The sequence below is a fragment of the Numida meleagris genome, chromosome 19 (genome assembly GCF_002078875.1).
Source record: "Numida meleagris isolate 19003 breed g44 Domestic line chromosome 19, NumMel1.0, whole genome shotgun sequence".
Lineage (NCBI taxonomy): Eukaryota > Metazoa > Chordata > Aves > Galliformes > Numididae > Numida > Numida meleagris.
Window position 1 is genome coordinate 10,992,540 of NC_034427.1, and position 23,175 is coordinate 11,015,714.

General features: G+C 44.6%; 1 long non-coding RNA gene across 4 annotated transcripts in view; it reads right to left on the minus strand.

Moving 5' to 3' along the window:
• The window catches only part of LOC110408291, a 31,131-nt gene continuing 11,253 nt past the window's right edge, over window positions 3,298–23,175 (minus strand). The window contains exons 2-3 of one of the 4 annotated variants that reach the window (XR_002444282.1): window positions 12,414–17,884; window positions 3,298–6,642 (exon numbers count right to left, since the gene is read on the minus strand). This is a non-coding gene — a long non-coding RNA (uncharacterized LOC110408291). Of the gene's footprint in view, window positions 6,643–7,401; window positions 17,885–23,175 lie in introns of those variants that run through there. The other 3 variants (XR_002444279.1, XR_002444278.1, XR_002444280.1) reach the window with 3 other exon arrangements.

Consider the following 23,175-nt stretch of genomic DNA (forward strand, 5'->3'; position numbering starts at 1 on the left):
GCTGGGCTCTGCTCCGATGGCCAAACGGACAGAAACGCCATCGTGCCAAGAGCCGACGCTTCCGTACACTTCCCCGTTATTTTATTCTGTACGCTTGCTTCTTCTCACTGCTTTGACATACCCTCGGCGGGCACGGTTTTGGTTCAAAATAAAATACTGTAGAACTACCACTGTGATTTCGCTGCTTCTCTTTTCTCATTTATTTTTCTCCTCTGAATCCCTACCACTGCCCAAAATTTGCTTTGCTTTCAATTAATTTTCCATTAAAAAGAAACAAAAGCCAAACACGAAACACTCCATCTGACACAATTTTTTTTCTGTCAACTCTGACCATTCAAAAATCAGAACATTCCCCCAAATGAACAACCTGCTTTAAAGGACAGCATTGGGTTTGACTTTCTGAAAAAGACCGCTAAGGTCATGGCATCCAACCACCAGCACACCCCGCCACACTCACTGACAACATCCCTCAATGCCACATCTCCACAGTACTTCAACACCTCCAGGGATGGCGACCAGGAGAACCAACAGCTTCAATTCTCACCAAAATAAAACGAGAATTACTATTTCTATGTATGGAAGGAGCAGAGGCTGTAACCACAACCCCATTTTCTGGAAATGTTGCCCCATTTTATTGAGCCGCATGGGCAGATTCGTGCAGTGAGAAATGGAAAGTAGGATCCCTTTGCTGCTATAAGGCATCTGGGGAGTTTTCTTGAGCTGACCTTCTGCTCAGCGGGAGAGACATGAAACTTGGAACTTAGCAAGGAAATAAGCTCCAGCCTTACGAGGATCACCACACGCATTTCATTTTTCGTGGTCTGGTGAAATGTGTTTTCACTTTGGCTGCCTTACAGAGGCTTTAAAAATAAATGTATACACTTCATTTCTTCATGCTAATTTTTAATCTACTGTAACAATTTTTTATTCTGAGAACAGTTAACGATCCTCCAGCCCTCTCTTGGCACTGCTGCCATGGCTCTAAGTGGAGTGGAATTTCACATGCACCCGGAGATATCTTAGTTCTGGATGCATACACAGAGAAAGTTGGTTGGGATCTCTCACTGAGAGGGATGGCGACATGAACCCAATAGGAAGCCTCATGCCCCTAAAGGGCTGGAAGTTGAGGCGTAGTGGCCATTTACCATCTTTTACTTGGTTGTTTTTTTGTTTTGCTTTTTTTTTTTTTTTTTCCTCGACAGCTTAGAAAGCTTTGAATGCTGGGCAGGCTGTGAATTGAAGCGAAGGATATAAAAAGCATTTGAGACTGATGCACAGTGGGATAAAACTGTAAGGAAGGAGTCCAGAGCTAACTCAGTGAATAACCACTTCAAAGTGGACGTAAGGAAAAACCAAAGGGACTGGAAGGAATGGAAAAAAAAAGGATTAATCAAAGAAAACTACATCTTAGAAGCTAGGAAGTGTAGGCATAAAGGGGAATTTGCCAGAAGCAAAGCTGAGTTAGACCTCGCAAAGGAAATTAAAACAAATAGCAAAATGTTCTTCAGGAATGCAGACCAGGAGATGAAGTAGAGAAGAAATAGAGGTGATGACAGGGGGAGAGGCAGGACACAGATGAATGCATAATATATAGTGGAAATGTACACAGAGGAAATGAATGCGTGGAGATAGGAATTATCTCATGCAAGTGGAACAAAACGTAAAGATCATAATGGGATGATAATTTCTGATCCAGACACCTCGCAGGACTAGCCTGTCAAGAATGTATCTGGCTGTGTAACAGCATCACTGCAGGAGCAGCGGAACACAGTGTGAGAGCAGAAAAATTTGTTCCAGAATTTAAATAGGGGAAAAATGATTCAAGCCCAATCCCACTAACATACAGGACTTTGGGATAAAGTTAGCAGGAAAGAATAATACAAGACATGATGACAGAAAAGAGTTGAAATACAACATGCTTTTACTGAAGGTGGGAAGTGTCAGACTAACCTGATTAGCTCTGTAATTAGTTTTCTAGACGGAGAAAAGCTGGTAGGTCTAATCTCTCTGGTAATTAATAAATATAGGCTAGAAATTAGAAGATACTTAACCTTCAGAGGTCTGAGGTCACTCTATATCTTTCCTACAGTCAAGGCAAGGGCAAACAACTGCGTTGTGAGGTTGCACTCAATCCATTCATAAAATGGATCATATTTTCTCTCCCTAAGACAGCACATATCCCTAAATATAGCTTTCTAAGCATCAATTACTAATATTTTGGGCTGTTGTTTCTTAGTGCTAGAATTCATTGCCATATATTTACTGCTGTCTGGAGCATGGCGTCTTTCATTGACCTCTTAACTGCTTTTTTAATGCCTGTTCTTTTCTGTGGTTCTTAATGAGCAATGAGATAGCAATGCTGAGTGCATGCACACATTCCTGCACCCACTGCCTCCCACACCCAGGGCCTAATCCAAAATGGAGGGAACTTTCTGTTTGCTACCGTAGCATTTGGATCAAGCTTCCAAAGGGAGGCAGAAATACTCCAGATTCCAAAGTTCTATTTTGGGGCAGATAGCTAAGCATTTCTTTTTAATGGGAAGTTAATCAGAGCCATATTTCAAAAGCCAGCTTTTGAACTGTGATTACAAACTCCTTTCTCTCCATCCAGTTCCCGGCAGAAGGATCTCTGTATTCCCACTCTTCAGCTACTGAGGCTAAATCAAGGGCAAACTGACCCTATGCTTCATTGATCAGATGAAGGTCAATCCCCACAACATTTTGTCTTGTGTAATTGAGTAGATACATGGAGGAGGTGAAATACTGCAGTCCTTGGAAGCCTGAACAAGAGGCTTGTGCCAAAGGTAGGATTAATGGACCATTAAATGTATTTTGCCATGGCAAACCCCACCATCCTTGTACAGCTGGGACACTTGGCTGCCAGAAAATTTCTACAGGAAAGTTTCTATATTACAAATTGGCAAAGTGACTGGGTTAGCTCTGTCATCACTATAGATGCTTTTTCTGCATGGGAATTGAGGAGCTCTTGGCAAAATGGACATTATTGCCTTTATCCTGTAGCAGAATATTTTCAGGCTTCAAAGCTGTCAAACTCGCAGTTTCTAGAGTGTCTTAATCACAGCAACAAGATTTGTTTTGCTGGTGTCCTGGGAGTTCCCTGAGTTTTGGCAAAGGATGTGGTTCTGATGGCCTCTCTGTAGGTGGTGCTACAAGGCAGTGAGATGTAAGAACTGCTCCAGATATTTTTAAAGTTTGGTCCTTTGGTTTCATACCAGCTCCTGCTGGTTGAACTTTCCTAAAGAAAATCAGACATAGTTTCCCATCATTTATTTATTTTGCTGTCCCATAAAATAAATGCACCCAGTAGAAATACAACAGAGGAGAACTGCTATTTTCTCTAGGTTCAAACTGTTCACATTATGTACTCTTCCTGGAAATGTACAGTCGAACAAACTGTCTTTTCATATTGATCTATCTTGACTGAAAATTTAACAATAGAGTGGAGGATATAAGGAATTGGACAAGAACATCTGAAAAAGAGTAACTAGGTGTCCATGCAGAGACCTTAAGTAATGAATGTTTAATTATAAGGAGAAGGAAATTTATGTCTCTAAGTGGGCTCTGTCCTCCTTTGCCGTACACTGAAATGTTTCCTTGAGTTCAGCTGCTCATCTGCATGTGCAAAAATTTTAGAAAGGACTCTGCAAAGGTATCACAACTCCTCCCCTGCTACGAAATGCAATTGGTCCAGATGGAGTCAGGTCTTCTTCCAATCTGGGTAAGCAGTGAAGACTGCTGTGTCTGTTAGGAGGGGTGGGAGGAAATTTTAAATCCAAATTTAAAGGCAAAAATTGCTGTTTGCAGGCAGCAATATCCCATACATAATAATACGAGCAACCTTGTTCAAAGACAGGTGTGAGAGTTGCAGCCTACGAGCTCCCACCCCAGTCTTGTGACAGGCCAATAATGCCTATGGTACTTGCACAATGGAACAACTCTGTCATCTAATATTGTGCAAAATTCCTTTCCTCGGTTGGGCACTCTATTAAATCTTCTGTGCCACCATAGTGTCGGGTCACCTCTGCAGCAAAGATAAAGGATTGCTCTTTATAGGCAACTGTATTTTTGATCATCCTAATCACCTCTCCAGGAGTCACGGGAAGATAACATGTTTAAACTGAAGTATCAAATGACAAAATTTATCACTGGTCTCTTTCTTGTAAGATATATATCCAAACATTTTCAGTCAAGGTGGCATGCCTAGCTGTCCTGGAAGAATGGTTTGGCTGAGCAAAAGTTTTGGGGTTGGATATATAGCAGTGGTTAGATGTCCATCTGCAGAGATAGCAGCGTGAACGTAAGATGTTTCTGGCCTCTAGCTGTTTGCTATTGACCACAGCAATTCAGGTGGTACATACGCTCTGCCAGTGCTTCCCATGGGCTTTAGTGCAAGTCAGTGGGTTTAGTAGCTACTCTAGCAGCTTGCCTTGAGAAGTCAGGCAGCCAGAGCAGAGATGCTGAAGTGCCGGGGTTTGCTTGAGCCAGACTGCAACTCCAGCTTGGAGATTCTAATGGTGCCATGTCTGGAGTAAGAGAAGAGGGAAATGTATTGTTTCCATGACATGGCGGGGGCTCATTGTGCTTCAAACACATGTATACATAAATAAATTATAATCAGAATGAGTAGACAAGGGAAGTATTACTATTCATATTTTAGAGGTCAGGAACCTAGCCATAAAGAGACACAGCGAGCAGTTCCCCTACAGACATGCTATAATGTAAGAGCTGGCAACAAAACTCGGGATTTATCATTACTACTATTTTATGGATGAAAAAGCCAAGTCACAGGGCAATGCTGGCTTGCACGAAGCTTCACGGGTTATTTGTAGGAAACCCAGGACCTCAATCTGGAGCTGCTGTGTCCTGGTCAGTGGTTTTCCCAAGGGAATCGCTGATAAGGAAGGAAATGTCAATGAGTTACCCAAGAGAAGCAGAATTTCAGAAAAAGGGAGACTGTTCCAGAAAAGGACATCCATGTTTGTGTTAGAAAAAGAAGCTTAGACTCCAGCATTGCCAGCAACTCATACCTATGTTCTTGTTATCCTAATTAGTGGCAGTGTTCCATTTCCAGAAGTTTTTATCTCTTTAAATCAGGTGATTTTTTTCCCAACTAATAAAATTAGAGAAGGCAATTCAGAAAGATGTATTACAGTAGATCATGATCTGACTGTCATTCCAGCAATAACAGCAGTTATCAAAGAAAGATCTTTTTCATAAACATAGGAAACAAGTCAGGCTAATAAAGACATGAATAGGTTTTGCACATAAAAATATAAAAATAATAAGAAAATAATCTAGTCAGAAAGTCTGCATAATGAATATTATCTTGCACAGAAGCAGTCTGACTCTGCTTGTGATGGATAGCACTTAGCCGTAAATCATTCTGAAACAAGAGGGAAAGGAATGACCCTACTAATTTCAATGCCATTTGGGCGCAGCAGGGGGTACATAAGAACAGTTTCCTACTTAACTGGTCTTCAATTTTTGTGTGATTTTCTTTTTTTTTTTTTTTGGCCAAGATCTTCCTGTAGAATCAGGAACTGTAAACACCTTTGGCAAGCAAATGGGTATCCTCTAATGAAGGAATCACAGATTTCCAGGCTGGTTTTCTGACCTCGGATCGCTGCCTGCAGCTGATGTATTATGCCAAGATACTGCCTTACATGGTGTTTATTGCTATTCTCAGAGGTACTTAAAAATGGGAAATGCTAGAATCTGAGATAAGTACAAAGATGATGTAAGAGTGCAAGGAAGGAAACTAGACCAAGCAAAAAAAGAAAAAAAAAGAGGTTTATTTGACCAAGTGGAGCAAGGTCGGGGGGGAGGTCAGAACTGCAACTGAGAATGGCTATGGGGAGATGATGAAATCCCCTTTCTGCCTTAAATAGCATCATAGTAAAAAAGAAGGGCTAACCATACATCTGAAATCAAAACAAATGGGTTGTGAGGAACAGCAGAACAGCAGCTCCATGACAAAGTGGCTCAATTTGTTTTTCTTTTCTTCCTGTTGCTCACATAAAAAAATTAGTGTCTGTGCATTTACCTCCAAATCTGTGAATTTTACTCCGTGGATTAAGGCCTCATGGGTAAGCATGTTGTATTGTCTTGAGTCTATCAATGAAGAAACTGAGGCAAGGCGGTGTGATGCTGCTTTGAAAACAAGTTTTTCTCCAGGCTATCCTTGCCTGATCCCTCTGAAGACGTGGATGTCTGACCTTGGATGACTCACTCAGCCCAGAGAGCTCCTTTAGCTCCCGCTGATGTCCTTCTGCCCCGCGATTCCCAGTGGCTGGCTTTAGGCCAGGACCCTTCAGCTGTTGCTTGTGGGCTCCAGCTGGGCTGCAGAGGCAGTGAGCATTGTCTGTGCCCAGAGCTCCTTGCTCACTCCTGTTGCTGGGAGAGGATCGTCCAGCCGCTGCGAATGGTGACAGCAGTGGCCAGCGTGGGTGGGATTTATTTTGATCTCCCTCCTTGGTGTTGCCACATGCAGGCTGGGTTGGGAGGCTGTCAACGGGAGGCTCTGTAATCTGCAAGGCTGCATGGCCCGACTGCTGTCCTGATTGCACCTCTGGAAAGACAGTCCAGTGCCTCTTGGCTGTGCTTTATAGGGCGTACTAGAGTCTGCGGAGAAAAGAGAGACCCATATCTGAATTTTTCGATCTGAGAGGGCTGGATGCAGGCTGTGCCAGTCCAGCTGGATAGTTATCCTTACACAGCCACTCCCTTTTACTAACGTGGGGGTGTCCACTCCATCTTCTTGCTACTGCATCCCCCTTCATGCTTCCCCACTGGAAAGATTCAGCCACCAGGAAATACAGTGTGAAGACTGTGGTGGGATTTAGGGTGCCTGAATCTGGGAAAATCACAGAGCTTCAGTTTCCCAGCTAACATCACCGCCTTTCCCCATCACTGTGGATGGAAGTGTGTTAGAGACATCTTAACATCAGTAACAGAACTGAGGTGATGGTCTAAGTGCTGACCTGCTTTCCCTGCAGGCTAGCTGTGGATGATGGTGGTCTGGGAGAAGTTAATAGGATGTAATTTGGCTCCAAGTGTTTTCTTGAGGTATTCAGTCTAAGTAGGCTCAGCAGCTTTGCCTATCCACATCTCGGTTTCCTGACCAAAGATGAGGTGCGAGGAACTGAACCACATTCCCTGGGAAGAGCTGATAGAGCCTCCCCCACCTCTTCCCCCCCCCTCTGGTGCTTTGAACTAAAACAGCTGCAAACTTCTTGTGGCTGGAGATGTGCTGAGTGGCCTGGCGGGGGTTCAGGGGGAGGTAAAGGAATCCCACCCACCAGTAGTGAGGGCTCCGTGCCACCACCAGCCCTTGCGTGCCCTAAATCCTGACTTCCTGGTAACTGCTATCTCCATAAATACCTGTCAGCCGGCAGGAGAGGGGACTGACATCACTGAGCTGCGTTGTATCACGTGAAATATGAGGTGACACCCAATACACTGGCATTAGGCACAGGAGTTGTCTGCTGATGTGGTGACACGCTTGAGGCAAAGCTGGAAAATTTGATCCCTTCCTGCCCGTGGTCTCCCAGGCTCTGTGGTGAGGCACGCTTGACTTGCTTTGCTTGGGTTTGGGGAAATGGGAAAATATAGCACATGGGCCAGAACCATCTGCAGTTCGTGAACTCAAATGTGTCAGGTTGGCAAGTGCCTTCCAGGCCGTTCCGTCTGCTGCCATCGGGCCCTGTCGCAGCTGGAGAGCTGGGCTGAGTACGGCACGGCCAGCTCGGCCCCTGGTGAAGCTCAAGGGAGGTGAAGAATGCTGAGCTGCTTTTGGCAATACTGTATCAGTGACAACTTTGGCCAATAGTCAGTCTGGCTCCAGACCTGGCTTGAAATGCCTCCCTGCAGCAGGGACTGCCCTGTATCCCTTCCTCCTCCCCCAGGACCGCTGCCTGCCTGCTTTCCTGTGGAACGAGGGACAGAGCTGGCGTGTGGTCCTCCTAAACTTGTGGCCCAGGACCTGCAAACACCTTTCTGTACTGACCTGCCTGCCTTCGCTTCGTTTCTGTTTCCAAATGACTTCTCTCTTACAAAGCCAGACAGCGGCTGCATTAAGGCCAAAACTCAGGGCAACGAGGGTTTGCCCTCTCCTGCAGCTCTGCTCCCGATTTCTTCCCAACTTCACGGCCCCAGTGCCAGAATGATGCTGCCTACAGAGTAACTGCAAAATCATATCAGTGTAGTGAGCGCTAACAATTTTACACCCATAATTACATATCCAACCTTCACATGGCCCAACTGTTGAGCAAGCACACAGGGTAGCAGCGCACTGAAATGATTGCAGAGTGGATGGAGTAATGTTTGTCCTTCAGGGACTGTGCGATGACCAACAGCTTGGTGTGGTGCCTCATGCATCTCGGAGCAGTCATGCAAGCATCCTTTCCTCTTGAATGCCACATATGAGAGTGTCTCAATTCCTAACTTACTAGAAACCAGGCAATTTTCTTTGGGTTTCCATGCAGATTTTGTAAAACCAACTTCAAAAAAAAAAAGCCCAGCAAAAGTATTAATACTAATTTCTGCCTGTTCTAGCACAGGACTTGAACAGGGAAATAAGAATTTCAGACAAATCCACAATATTCCCTTGGGTGGGTGTGTACGCATATGCATCCAGAAGGGTTTCTGCTTGTTTATGTAACAGAAGTGCCTTGAAACAGATCTGTTTGCTCTGAAGAGCAATCCAAGAAAGGATTAATGAACAATGTGCAATTAAAGCCTGCACATGAGACAGCAAGTAAGAATAGCTCCAGCTCTGCTCCCTTTCTAGGGTTTCCTTCACGAGCACTTGAAGTGGTGCTTGTTTAGACTAATATCTTTCTTTCTATTCTTTGTGACAGATTTTTCATCAGTGCTTTACAAAGGCAGCTACAAAATAGTGCTCCTATAAGGCTCATGCCAGCTGCTCACATGGTGCCCTGCTGGTGCCTGCCTTCAGGGGCACTGAGGGGCCTGGGGCTCACGCTCAGGGCCAGCTCCTTCCCAGTGGGGGTCGTTGGTTTCATGGGGAGTGTCTGCCTGGCCAAACTCAGCAGCTGTGTGACTATCTGTTCCAGCACATCTCTCCCACATGACCTCGAGTGAGCTGTTTAGGATGCTGATGGACAAATCTCCCTGGGGCAGAGAAGGTGTAAGTCTCTGTGTTCATAGCAGAAAGGGAGGGAGGCACAAATGTCTGCCAGCTCCTCGACCTCTGTAGTTCCCGGCAGGCTGTATTGCCTTGTGCTGGTGTTTAATTTACTGTGATGAACACAGCCGCAGTGCCTGTGAGTTGTAATTTCTGCAATAGCTGCCGAGCTGTGACAGCTGCTCCCAGGGGAGGAGCAGGGATCAGCCCCGGTGCCACCACCTTTCCCACTCTGCAGGGCCCCTTCATCACGCAGCCTGAATTCTCAAGAGAAAGGCTGTGTATCCACGTTGTTTCCTGATCAGCATGTGTCAATGGGAGCCCTTTGGGAAGTCTGTGATTCACGTTATAGAATGAAGATTCTCCTGAACTTCTCCATGTTGTCATGCTGACAAAGACAGTCTGGGTGTAAATGGCTAAAAAGAGTGTAGGGAGAGGCAGATCATCTGGGAGAAAAATAAACCCTGCTGGCTCAACTGGCATGTTGACTGTAGAGAGGGGCAAACATGAGGGAGCTCAGAGCCAGGGCTCCAACCCCATTGCCCACATGACGCCCACTGACGTGAACTAAGTTTTCATTTTGCAGGTGGGAAAACCATGGCACAAGGAGATGGAAAGATCCCAAGAGAGAATAAGGAAAAGCTTTGGCTGAGTCCGTGATATATGTAATGTCTCGAACCCGCACCTCACCAGCAGATCAAGGCCACCAGATCATCTGAAGAATGTGCTGCAGCATTCAGTGCACATATTATCCTTCCTCAAAGGAGCAACAGCGTGCACGTCATTAAAAATAAATATTTCATGCTGATCTTTCCCAAATGCTCTCTATCTATCTAGGCTCTTAAGCAGCACCCATTTTGCACATAAGCTCATGCATTTATATCTCCCAAGGAAGATCGGACCTCCTCAGGCTATGGAATTGTACTCTGGGCCACTGATAAAACCATTTTATGGAGATGGATAACTTGTGTGGTTTCATGCTTCCTTTCCCCGAAATGCCATTAAATGTACATCAAGTGCTTTTGTATTTGTTTGAGGGAATTTCCTTCCAGATTCCACAGACAGAGAAAAAACTGGGGATGGAAGGGAGCTGGGGCTGAGTTCTGCTGCTGGCTGGCAGTGCTGCAGTGAGAGCAGAGGAGCACAGCGTGTGCCTCATTTAAATCCATTGCCTTGCCATGAGCTGCAGACCTGGAGAAGTTACCTTGTCTGAAGGATTGAAATACCACATCAAAGTGCCATGTGGATCAAAGGTGAAAGCAACAGGCATTCCTGGCTGGCTCATCTTTCAGACCTTCCTCTCTCTTTAGTTTCCACTTTGGATCTGATAATGCAGCCTGAACTCAGCCTTTCATACGCCTTCTTTCCTCAAGGCACAGGTGGCATGGAACATGCATTTCCTCATCAGCGGTTGGGTATGATGCTTTGTTTTGGCTTTAGGAGAAAAGCAGCACTGATAACACACCCATGTTTTAGCTGTTGCTGAGCAGCGCTGCACAGAGCCAAGGATTTGTATTCAGTATTTCAGCTTCTGGTACTGTCCTGCCAGCGAGGGGCTGGGGGGATCACCAGGGAGGGAAATAGCTGACCAAGGAGAAAGCAAGCTTTTATGAAATGAAACGGTGAAATCTTTTTGCATATCTCGCAGCTCACCCAAGGTTAGGAGTCAGATACTGAAGAGAGCACATCACACAGTCACAGGACTTGCTGTTCTTAAGAAATATTAAAATCTGGGTGTTCTCTTCTGCCCTGTCGGTTCCTCCCGCAGTACTGATTGTCAGGGAGAATCAGAGTCATCCCAGCATGAAGGAACAGTCTCATGACCTGAAAAATCTTGAATCTGACACTTTACATCCTTCAGCCCCTTTCATTTATGTCAGAAAACCTCTACTGAGTCTGCCATGGCTCTCTCTGGGTGGAGATCTCTGATAGATGCTCTCAGCTGTGTATCCATTACTGCAGCTTGGTGTCAGAATTGATACGTGTGCCTAAGTGAGATCTGTGCAGGTGTTGTGTTCTGGATTCAGGGCTCCATACTGGTACTTAGGGCCCTAGCGACTGCCTTTTGAAATCTGTGGGTTCATGTAATTTGAAATACGACCCCATGTTAAAGCTGAACTGGATTCTTTTATGTCAGGGTTGATCTCCAAGGTTTATAATGCTATTCAGACTGGCAGTGAGATGAACAAGGCAATTGTATAGCTCCTTTTCATACCCAAAACTCCAAAAAGAAAACATTGTGACTCATTAGCTATAGAAACCGTGTTTTGTTCAGCAGGAAGCTTTGCAGATTCTCTGCTCCCAGATCTCCTCACGCTCTTCCATCCCTCCGTTCTGGAAAAACTCCCACAGAAAGACAGGCAGATATTTTAATCAAGAAATGGTCCTTATTTCCATTAGCAACAGCTGTTTTCCTTTTAATTTAATTCTACATTCTGGATTCTGTTTATGAAAGCTGCCATTAATTATGTTTTTCATCAGTCAATGTTCAGAGATGGCTAATGGCCCAGCACACCTAATTAGTCCTTCATGTATGATAATGTTTCAGCAAGTCTATAGTTAGTGTGTAGGGCTGACATCCGCTGTGCAGTGGAGCTGCGACTGGGGCTGTGCAAACTCCCCTGGTGTGTGTCAGATCGTGCTGCAGCTGCCTTCCAACTGCTGCCTCCAACCTGCGGCTGGCTGTGGGCTGCTGTTACTGGGATGTGATGATAACAGACAGTGCCAAAAATGGCGTCTGATGTCACTCAGAGCATGCTAACAAAAGGGTAAAGAATTCAAGCTGCCTTTGGAAGCTCTTTGAAGACAGGGAGTGCAGAGACTGGAATTACAGCTACTTTTAATTTTCTTTCAAATCATGCACTTGATAAGTGTTAGTGATGGCTAAACACGCTGTGCTGGAGGCACTTTTCTTCAGCTTCTCCTGGGTTGAATCCTTCTAGCCAGCCTTGCTTGGGTGTTCTCAGCTGATCCATGCATTTTAAGCCAGCTCTCAAGTCATGTGAGCCACCAAGGCAAAGCTGGCTAGTTGTGACACAAAATGTGTTGCTGTCTTTAATGTCCAGATTGCCCAGACACTGGTATGACCTAACCTTGCTAACCTAGTGAAGCTTACAGGCTTAGGTGGGTCTTTGGCTAGGTATAGAAAAAAAAAATATGACACAATTGTCCAAAGCCGTGTACATGACAAATAACTCATCTTTGTTCAACAAAACGCATGAGTAGGTTCATTGAATTCTTTGCATACCTCAGAGGTGGAGCTGGTGTTTGTACATCAGGCTCAACTGGAACTTTGCCTTCATTTTGGAGGTGTTTTCAGCTGCAAAGAATAGGAGTAATTATCATCAGGTTGCCTCAGGTAAGAAACATTTCAAATGCTCCAGTACACAGATAGCTTTGAAAAATATCCTCATCTGTCACAATTGTGTATTAAATTCTCATCAGTGTGTGTACACAGAGCTGGCTCTGTTCTGTTGACCAGGCTGTCACCTGCAGAGTTCAGGGCATTGTGGAAAATTACACAGAGTAGAAGCACGTTTTGTTTATCTTTGTAGAAAAGTGGCACACCACTAGCTCAGGATTTGTAGTCGTGCATTGCGCAAAGCAGTCAGTCACCTTCAGCCCTTCCTGTGCCTGAAACAGCCTGGTGTCCACCATCATTCTTCTTGTGGTTTCGCTGTGAGCCCTGGGGGAGGCTGCAGGAAAGAAAAACTGATGCAGAAATATTTGCTGTATATAATCCTAACAGCATATGGCAGTGAAACCACTGTTTTCAAATAATGAGAGATGTCCTCCTATTCTGCCTGAAGGTACTCCTCTGTTCTGTGGGTAGAATCACATCAGGCTTATGAAGAGACCCTTAGGTGAGTATTCAATTAGCCGACTTCTGACTGTGTGACCTCACTAAGTTAAAACCTTTTGACTTCTTGAGGAACGAATCTACCACGCTGCTGAACAGGCAGAGGATTTTTCACAAGGCATCTGCTTCCAAAGCAATTGCAATTTTCTTTGATTTTCATGGCCTGTTGAGAGACGAGAGCAGCACTCTAAGGAATCACACAGAGTTGGCGCAAAACAGTTTAAAGGAGAGTACAAGAGCACCCAAGGTGCTGTCATTTGAGAAGAGAATGAGAAAAGGCAGATGACCTGTTACAGAACATACCTTGTTCCCAAAGCCTACCGCTCTCCTGTTCCAAAGGTGTATGATTTGCAGAGAAAATAGGTTCAGACCCAGAATAACCCTGCGTTTGGTGTTACTCTAACTTAACACATTTTTAGACAGGAGAATCAGAGTACGTATCCTACTGCTACTCATTGTTCAGTGGCCTCTTTGCGAGCTGTTTGATTACCTCAGCTTGGAGCTCTCTGAAATGTCTCAGCTGGAAAGTGCCAGATCTGCAGAGTGCTTGCAATAGTGATACAAGAAATGTGCTAGCAGGGTGTTATGGCCCGCTGTCAAATCCTTCACTGGAAACCCAGAGGAACTCCAGGGCAGCTGATGGGTCACTGTCGTGTAAGTGAAGCAGCACTCAGCTCTCGGACCTCACCTTTTGGCCTCTTCTGTTGGCAAATGAACCCTGTGTAGTACTGCAAAAACACATCCTTTGAGTGCAAGTGATAAGAAAGACAAATGTTTGACTTTAGCCAGAGAATTTAGAACTCGGAGTCCTTTGAAGATTGCTGAGTTCTGCACTGTGTTAGTTGTCCATATCTATCGAAGAAAACACTCATTTCATCACAGCTGATGACATAAATTCAGACTTGTGAGCAAATGGCTAGATTGAGTTAAATCACCTCTCTATCTGCTAATGGCATTTTCCCCTTTACTTGACGATGAAGGTTATCTCACTGTTTGGAAATTATAACCTACAACTGTTGGATGGCATTATATGGAGACTTGGGTGAGATAACTTGCATGAAAAATCCAGGAAATCTGAAGCTTATTGGCTTCCATTCTCATGAAGCTGAAGTGCTTCAAGACTCCAGCCGCCTTCACACACCATGTGCCTCCTGCTACACAGCAGAGAAAGAATAGCAGCTGGCAGATGATGGATAGCAATGCCGCAGTCCGCTGTAGGGTTAGGAGTGACATCACTGATAGGAAGGGGAGCAGCTTGAGCTGTTTATAAAACTGCACTTGGGAAGTTTGCCCCAGACTGCATTAGCCTCTCTTGCTGCCTACCCTGCTTTTCCCCACTCAAATTCCAAGTTCCTTCAAGGGAAACAAACATCTGCAGAGATGCAATGTTAATTGTTGTACTCAGCGCTGCTGTTTACATTTTTGGTGCAGCCAAGTCAAAGCATTTCAAGGCCATCCGAACGGCTAAAGCAAGCCAGAAATCTTGTTCGGGCTGAAGCAGCAAGGGACTGGATTCTGATCTTGTGTACGGAGGCATTCTGCATTGGCCCCAGAGGATGGGAATCAGGATCTGGAGACCCAGAGGGTGCAAACAAAGTAGCGGAGAGGCCTGGAAGAGGGTCAGCGTAGGAGAGTCGGGAGGGAAGCGTTACCAAGCAAATGCAGTTTTCCATTATCTGAAACAGTTGGGGATTACACCGCATTTGTAAGCTTAGAAAGGCAGGCTTCCCTGCGTTCTGCTCCCATCAAAATGCAGCCTAATGGCTCCTTATCAGGAATGATGAATAGCTCTTGTGCCTACACTTTGGTCCCCAATTTCCACTTTTCCTGTGTCTGCTTAGAGTCCTTTTTCATTTTAATACGTACAGCCCTCTCAGAGCCAAGTGTGGCCCTGGTGTTCAGAGGCATTCTGGTAATTACTGCACTCGCCAGGTCCCTTAAGGATGCAGTTTCAATGGGGTGTGACTTTCACAATATTTTTTTTCTTGTTGTTGCTCGAGCCACTCCAGGAAGGAGCTGTTAAACACGAGTCTCAGCAGGATCCATCATGACCGAGGACAGAACAGAATGTAACAAAACAGGGTGAATACGTGTCTCGCTGAGCAGGATATGTTCTCCTAGTTATATGGCTGATAAAGCCTTGGCTGAGGTTCAGAAAGGTGTTCAGCTTTCATCTCTCTGTCTTCCTTCCTCCACTCCCTAAATATTAATGGCTGCACTCATACCTCCTGTGTTCGTGGCCCACTTTAATTGTTTACAGACTTTTTAAATAAAGGATCTGACCTTTTGCTTTTGCAGCTACACAAACCTCTCTCTGTCTTCACGGTGATGCCCCTTCAATCGCTGCTTGTCCTCGGCTTCCCCGCACCCTGACAGACTCTGTCCTGTGCAGTGTGAGGGAACAGACACTAAAGCATTGAAGGAATACTGCAGTGGAGTTTTCCAGCTGGAGAGAAGCAGGGACGACGTGACACCGCGCTCCAGTCAGGCTGTGACCCCAATTGCACAAAGCCAAATGCAGGCAGCAGCGTGTTGGTGTCTCTGATGCTCTCACCCCACAGCTGGGGGCCAGCTCCTTTGATGACCGGTGTTCTGGCACCATGGGCTTGTTGTATGAAATCACGCTTGCTCTGTTTTCTCCTTTCTGTTTGGGTGAATATTGAGAGGCTGTGTGGGAAGCTACAGTCACACAGGAAGCCTGTGGCAGTGCAGGGAACAGAACTCGGATCTCCTGAGTCCCCACCTGGTCCGCTTCCCTCATTAGTTGAATACAAAGAGACCAGTCTTTTCCACGTTATTTTCTTGCTGGGAGAGCAGAGGCAGTTCTGTGAGAAAGTTCTGCAGCAAAGGAAAGCCAGCAGGATTGCAACCTGCCAGGTTACACTGGCATGGAGGCTTCAGGAGGGTCAGGGTGCACTTGTTTAAACCCCAGCACCTCTGCAAGTGTAGCTTAGCAAGTGGGTTACCGTATCATAAGGAAATGGCATGGCATCCAGGGAGTGCAATATCCAGATGTATAGCCATGCCGGAAGGAAAAGGAGGATGCCTATCTCCGTCAGTGCTGCCTCCTTCCTGTCCCTTCATGGGATCCCATTGTTTTAAGACAGATTTCGCATGAATTGCAGAAGCTGGAAGTGAAGGAAGGGGAAAATCAATCACACTGTTCTGCTTTGGTTGTGTTGCCATGCTTTGTTCCCGTATCAGCCAACTTCTGATCATGAAATTCTCCTTTATCACATTTTTGGCTGTGTTTGCTGTGCAAAATTGTGATATTTGATTTAGGGTTTGTGTTTATGAAAGGAGACAAGAATGATTAATATTAATGTCAGCATGAATCAAACCAGTATTTTTAATCTGACAACAGTTAATTACATCAGAGCAGTGACAAATAAGAGCAAAGATGCTCAATTAGGTACAAGCAACTGGAACAAAGAAAAGTCCATCTGATGTAACATGATTTGGATCAGGCCCTTAGGAAAGAAGAGCTTTTATACTCCAAATGGTTATTAATTTGATTGCAAGCAGAACAGGAATTTACTACAGAGTCTTTGGCCAGCCTGTTCTCTCCTTCTGAAGTGACTTGGGTTCCTATCCTCTCCAGAAATTACTGTGTATATCTGCAATACAATTGTAAAAAGTTTTGAATGGAAAAATGTTAGTTAAGTTCACATCATTAATGGCTGGCAAGGATTATGCTGGAGATTGAGATAAAATTATTATTTTCCTTCTGACTTCAGCGTGGTTAGGGAAATGAGCTGGCTGGTGCCCTGCTTCTGCCAGGAACTGGGGGGCAGGGTGAGTTGGTTTGCAAGCAACCTCTGCTGCTGGTTCCACGTCCTGCTTGGTTCAGAAGGACTTGGGTTATTTCCCTCTCTTTAGTGTTGCTGACCCCTCAGCTCAGCCCCTATGGATGATACATCTGAAAAGCAGATCTGGAGGACAGGGAAGATGCAGGAGCTGGGACAGAAGGGCAGCAAACAGAGCTGGGGAATTGAGGGCTGGGCTCCTTGGTGGGATTGCAGCTGCTGGTGCCAGGGCAATCTGCTGGTAGAGGGCAGGTGAGCTGCCCGGCAACGTGCAGACGCTGGAATCAGTGCTAGCTCTTCCCACAAAGTACACAGGAAACCAAAAGGAAATCATTCTTATGTCTGTGCTTTCATGGCTGGCTCTTTGCATCTTTCCATCTTATTCTTTATCCTGAAGTGATCCAGTCTTCCTAGCAACTTGGACCTGAATTCTTTAACGTGGAAGGCGTTTTGTGTAACATCTCCCAGCCTAAGATCACGTCAAGCATCAACACATCAGTGATCTACATTTTCCAGGCTGATTTATCAGAATGAAGAACAAAGGGCACAGAAAGAGAAAAAGAAATAGGGGAAAAAACACAAATGGAATGGACATATTGGTTGAAACATCCCATTTCTTGAAAAACTGATTCTGAGGTATCTGTCAAAGCAATTCCTCTGTTTCTTATGACTATTAAATCACATGGCCTTTGTGTGGTTTTCTGGAATTTCGCGAGGACCACCCAGAAGTGGGCCAGGTTTGGTTATTGGATGTACTGAACAGAGCAAGAGACACCAAGCTCCTGCCTGCTATTCAAAAATAATATCGCAAGGGAAGCAAACCACAGGGAGACCGCAGGGAGGTGAAGCCCATTTTCCACTTGCTGAGGGAACTGCCCTTGCTTGCTGCAGACTGCAGTCTCCATATGCTGGGAATGATTCCCAAAAGCACTCCATCCTTGCCGACTCTGCTTCCTTTCAGAAGCTGCATCCACTGGGATGTAGGGTAAGGAAGTGGCTCTGAACAGGATACTCTGGGGTGTTTTCTCTGTGCAGTGAGGTGGAGAGAACAGCCTGTAAGAGAAAATACCAAATGGTGTTGAACTAGAACAGAGAAAGCCTGTTTCTCCCTTTCAGTGAGTCTCAGATTTTGGATCCTGGACCACCCGATGGCTGGAGAGAGCTTTCTGGGGCTTAGCACACCGCAGAAAGCACTGCTCCTGTGCCTCAAGGAGCTCTCTGCTCACCTTGCTGTCGTCCCACTGCTCCCTTCCTGCCTCTCCCAGCAGGATGAGGAAGAGGAAAGCAGACAGAAAGGAGAGAACTTGCCACTCCTTCAGAAACCATTGAAATGGCATGCAGAAAATTGGGAAAGGAAAGGAGACCTGCAGTGGTTGGGAATTTAGGAAAGCCAGGCTTCACTACATGATCTACAGGAAGAAACATTGTGAAAAAATAGACAGTTGTGGAGAAAAATAAATAATTCACAATTCTGAGGCCCTCGGGCATCTGAAGCTGAAGACATGGGCACTGGCTATATGTGAAACTTTTCCTTGTAACCCAATTAAAAAGGACACGAGAGTCCCCCAGCAGTAGTGTCCAAACGAGGGCTTAGCAGATAACACATGGGTGGCTGTGCTGTGTAGGTAGAATAAACCCTAAGGGACTTGGAGGAATGAGTGGGCAGGCCAGGGTCATGAATGGCACAGTGCGTGCACTAAGCAAGGTTTTGCCCAGTAGAGCATATACTTGCCTTTTGTGGGTCATTTCCATGTGGCCAGTAGGCACTAGCTGAATCAAATTGTGCATGTACTAACAGAGGTGTAACACTGCTACATCCCTGCAGTGTACGATGGCTCTGTGACAGAAACTGATGCTGAAACACAAAGGCAAGAATCTTTCAGATCTTGACCACTGTGGGCAGTGATCTCCGAGATTCTTGGAAGAAGACATATGATATTTTGCAAAATCAGAAATCCTGGTTACACTGGTGTTAGATGCTGCTAGGGCTGGGAAGGAAGAAGGCGATGGGAGACCTTTAGCTCTCCAAACACTGACTAAGTGACTACATTTTTAAGCTTATCAGTACTTAAAGGGTTAATGAAAAAAACACTCCCCCTGGTGACCTTTCACTTCCCTAACGTGTTTGTTGATTTCTTGTCCTCTAGGCATTATTTTTGTTTGGGAATGAAATGTGCTTACTCACTCATATGCATTTATTACATAGACATCATGGTTGGGTACATCATCCATCAGTGGAAATGTCACACTGTATAAAAGCTCTGTATCCAGAGTGACAACTGAGTTACTGCTGGTGTTGTGGAGCAGCACTCTTGCCAAGTTTCAGCAGCTGGACATTTTTAAACAAAACTCATTTACGAATAGATTCATACGCAAATGAATCTGCAATGGTATGTTGCTCTTGTAGATGTTACCAGCTTCCATTGGTCACTAGCTACCCTGCAGGGACACCAAGATGTGCAGGTGGAACCTGGCCAGTGGAAGTTCACAGAAGGGATTGTGATCAAAAGCTGTTCTCAGCTGATCGGTTTTTGACTTCTCCTGCAAAATGACTCATTGCACTCAGCTCTGCTAAATAGATTCAAAAGGCACTGTTGCTAATTCTGCTGCTGGGCTCCAGGCTGAGGATTAAATGGCACAAGAACACATAACCTCCATTTCTCTTGGAAGGAGCTCAGGCTGGAGGAGCAGCCTTTGGTATATAGCAGTGGTGGCACACTTACTTATATGTACTCATTTCTCAGGGTGTAATTTGCAGCTTCTGCCTTTATTCTGTTGTACAGATATCTAGATTTTTATGATGATTTGGAGTTTTTGTGGCAACAGCTGCGGAAGCCAATGGCAGTCATACAAGCCAAACTTCATGAAACACTTTGTAAAATAGACAGCAATCTGTTTTGGTGCACCCCATCATTAATTAGAAGAGACAGGCCTGGCAGGTTTGGAAAATGTGATCTCTAGTGTTCAGTTTTTAAAGGGATTCTGAAATGGACATTGAAATTCTGTGCATCTTCTAACCATGAAGAAAATAGAGCTGGAAAAATTTAGGTCACATACCGATTTATCTCAGAATTGAAATAAATTATTTATATTAGCTGAGTCTGTTTGTGATATTTTTTTTCCTGTCCATAGGCTGATTAACTTAATTTGGTAATAATGAAAGAAGCAGAGAGAGGGATTAATACCATAGGAATAATGAAAAATAAAAAGACCTTTGAAATGTATCCCAGTAATTTTGTGCTTACAACATGTGGATTTGAGGTTAATCCATCTAATTTATAATACACATGCACTGTTTGTGATAGCAATTAGTTATGTAAATTATGTGTGGAGACATTAACAGTGTGTCACCAGTCAGTATCAGCAATGACTGTACGTAGCATGAAATAGCAGTGACAATATTTTGGGCCTACACTTTTAAAGGCTAGGCTGGTGTCTAAACCTTTGCTTTGATGAGTAGGAGTGAATCCCATGGTCATGAATTTAGAAGCTTAGTTTTTTGCTTACATTTCTTTCACTTAAACTTTTTGGTGGGAGATTTCTGAAGGTAACAAAATATAAATGTTAATTATTTTTCAATTGAAAATATAATTAATACAAAAATCCGAACCATGTTTGATATATTTTTTAATAATTAAAAAATAACGTTTTTTCTAATGCTGTTTCTAATCCAACTTCCATTTTTGCTTTGGAAAATTCTTTCAGAGAAAAGATTCTAACCAGCCTGATTTATTTTTAAAGCAGCAGCGATCACTGCAGTAGGGTATAATCATCTTTAGTTCCAAGATCTTTGAACACAGTGTGTTTGCATTGAAATCTGAGTTGGGATCTGGATCTTTCTTATGCCTTAGGCTATAATTTGTGGAATTCATTTGACAAAAGAATTTCTTTTATAAGACACATACACATGAGAGCAGCACCATGATTTCCCTCAGTATGTGGGACTATGCAGCCTTATAAAAACGTGTAGTGATTCCCTTTGCTGAGAAGACAGAAGAGGTCACGTGCTTCAGTTCAAGGATTTTGCTATCAGAAACAGCATCAGATGAGCATCACACAGGTGACGTTAAGGAGCCCCATGTGCTGTGACAGTCATTTCTTTTCTTGCAGAAAGAATAATACAGCTGTGAAAATGGGAATTTAAAGAGAGGAACGGGCTAAGAACAGCTCCACGGGGTTGACAGTGTTATTCCATTGTTGCACAGCTGGGATAGATGTCAATCTGGATGTGTTTATCTGCACATCTCATCTGAATTTTCAAAACAACTGAGGCTGTATGTGGTATGACTGGAAACAATGCAGAAATAGTTGCAGAAATTGAACAATTATTCAGCTGTTGCTTGAACAAGAAATATCTGTATGCATAGGAGGATTCTCTGCTGTTGAGCTTTAACACAAGTCCCTAAAGTAGACATTAGTCTTGCAGACTCCCACAGATGGACGGGCTCCGCCACAAAGTGACTCAAAGGGATGGAGCTGGTACCTACAGCGTGCCTCCTCCAGTCCTAGAGAGCCCTTCAAGAGTAGAAGTGAAGCTTTTCACACAGCTGCCATGTTCTCAGCACATTACTGAAGTGCTTAGTTTGACTGACAGGTCCACAACATTTCCAGTGAAATGGCTCATTCAAATGCAATTGAGGCTGGGAATCCCAGGTCTCAGGAAGGACTCCACCTCTCTCTGAGCTGCTAGGTACATCTGTACTGACACACTCCAACTAACAAACAAGAACAACAACAAATCTCTAAGGAATGAGTTCCCAAACTGTATTTAGTACTTCCACAATAAAACTTATCTGAGCAAATAACTTAAGCACATCTAATATGTCATTCCATTATCACCATTATCATTGTGTTCCTGAGTTGTTAAGTTTTAAAAAGAAAAGGAGCACGTTTCAGATACCTGGTGTATTTTTCTGTTATACCTTTCACAAGGAACAACCTCAAATCTTCCATCCACAATAATGCAAAATGATTTCATTTCTGCCACATACTATTCTCAAATCATTGTTTGTACAGAGTTGTCAGACGATAGAAGCAGTGAGAGGTAAGTAGGTGTGTGCTGGATGCTATCAGTTTTGATGGAGAAGACGCAATAAATCTATTTCTAGCAAGAAGAAAATAGTACTGTTGTCAAAATGGTATTATCCTGCCTCTTCCAATATGTTTTCACCTGATGGATCAGGGAATAAAGTGTCAGTATTAGTGCACAACCTGTTTCCTCTCTGAATCAAAGAGACGCAATGTCAGAAACACATGCTAAAAATGTCATTTGCATTCCTGCTAATTTCTCAGATTCAGCACCAGGCATATGCCCCTTATCTAATCTTGGCTGCTGCATTACACTAATGCATGCTATTCTACTTTATCCTTTGTATAATTTCAGACGTGGTTTCTATTTTCTTTGCACTTCACCAACACAGCATATAACTGCTTGGAAAATATTAACATCTGTAAAGGAAAAAAAAAAAAAGAAAAAGGAAAGGAATTAATCAAAGCCCTGAGATTTATGGGCTAAATCCTTGGACTTTGGTCCAGCTAGTAGGTTTCTTTCTCTGCTGAGGCAGCAGAAAGCAATCAAGGCAGAGCCATTGAGGATTGTCCCATCCTGTACAGGCAGGATGGAGCAGCTGGCCTGGATGGCTCTGTCTGTCCCCTGTCCCCGCTGTCACCCATGAGTAGTGGCACAACCAGCAGCCAGGCCAGCAGCTGGTTGCAGCAGGGCTCTGCTGTGCCAGCCCCAAGGCAGTCCTAAGTCATGCTGGAAACTCTTTCAGCCCAACTTCTGTTCAGCTTCAGAGAAACAGAAGCTGAGTGTATGGCATGGCGCAGCTGAGGGCTGAGCTGGGTTCTGTGGAGATGGTTGCTTCTGCAAGGAACACCATTCTGATTTTAAAAAATGGGTAAACCCTGATCCCCGGGACATAACCTCTGATCATTTACCCCAGGCAGCCTCACGGCCTTGCAGCCACACCATATGTTGCTGCAGTGCCAGCAGAGAACTGTAAGCCCTGCTTACCATACTGCCATCTGCCCCGACACACCTAAATGGATAATTAAATGCTGGAACCATCAGTGCCCGAAAGAAACATGGTCCTGACCCACAGAGGGTACGCTCCTCTCCAGCACTGCATTGAGGCCGGCAGTGCTCCCTGGGGCATCAGGGCTGTGGGAGCCCCTCCGCTGCTCATCTAAGTGTTCATCTAAATTTCAGCCATCGAGTTTTCAAAAAACTCCCCCTCATTTTTCTTTTCTCACATTTCCAGGCACTAGTACAGCTGCAGGCAGAGCGGGTGTGTCACGCATGCAGATGTCTGGGCTGTTTCTGGTGTGGCGGACGAGGCCCG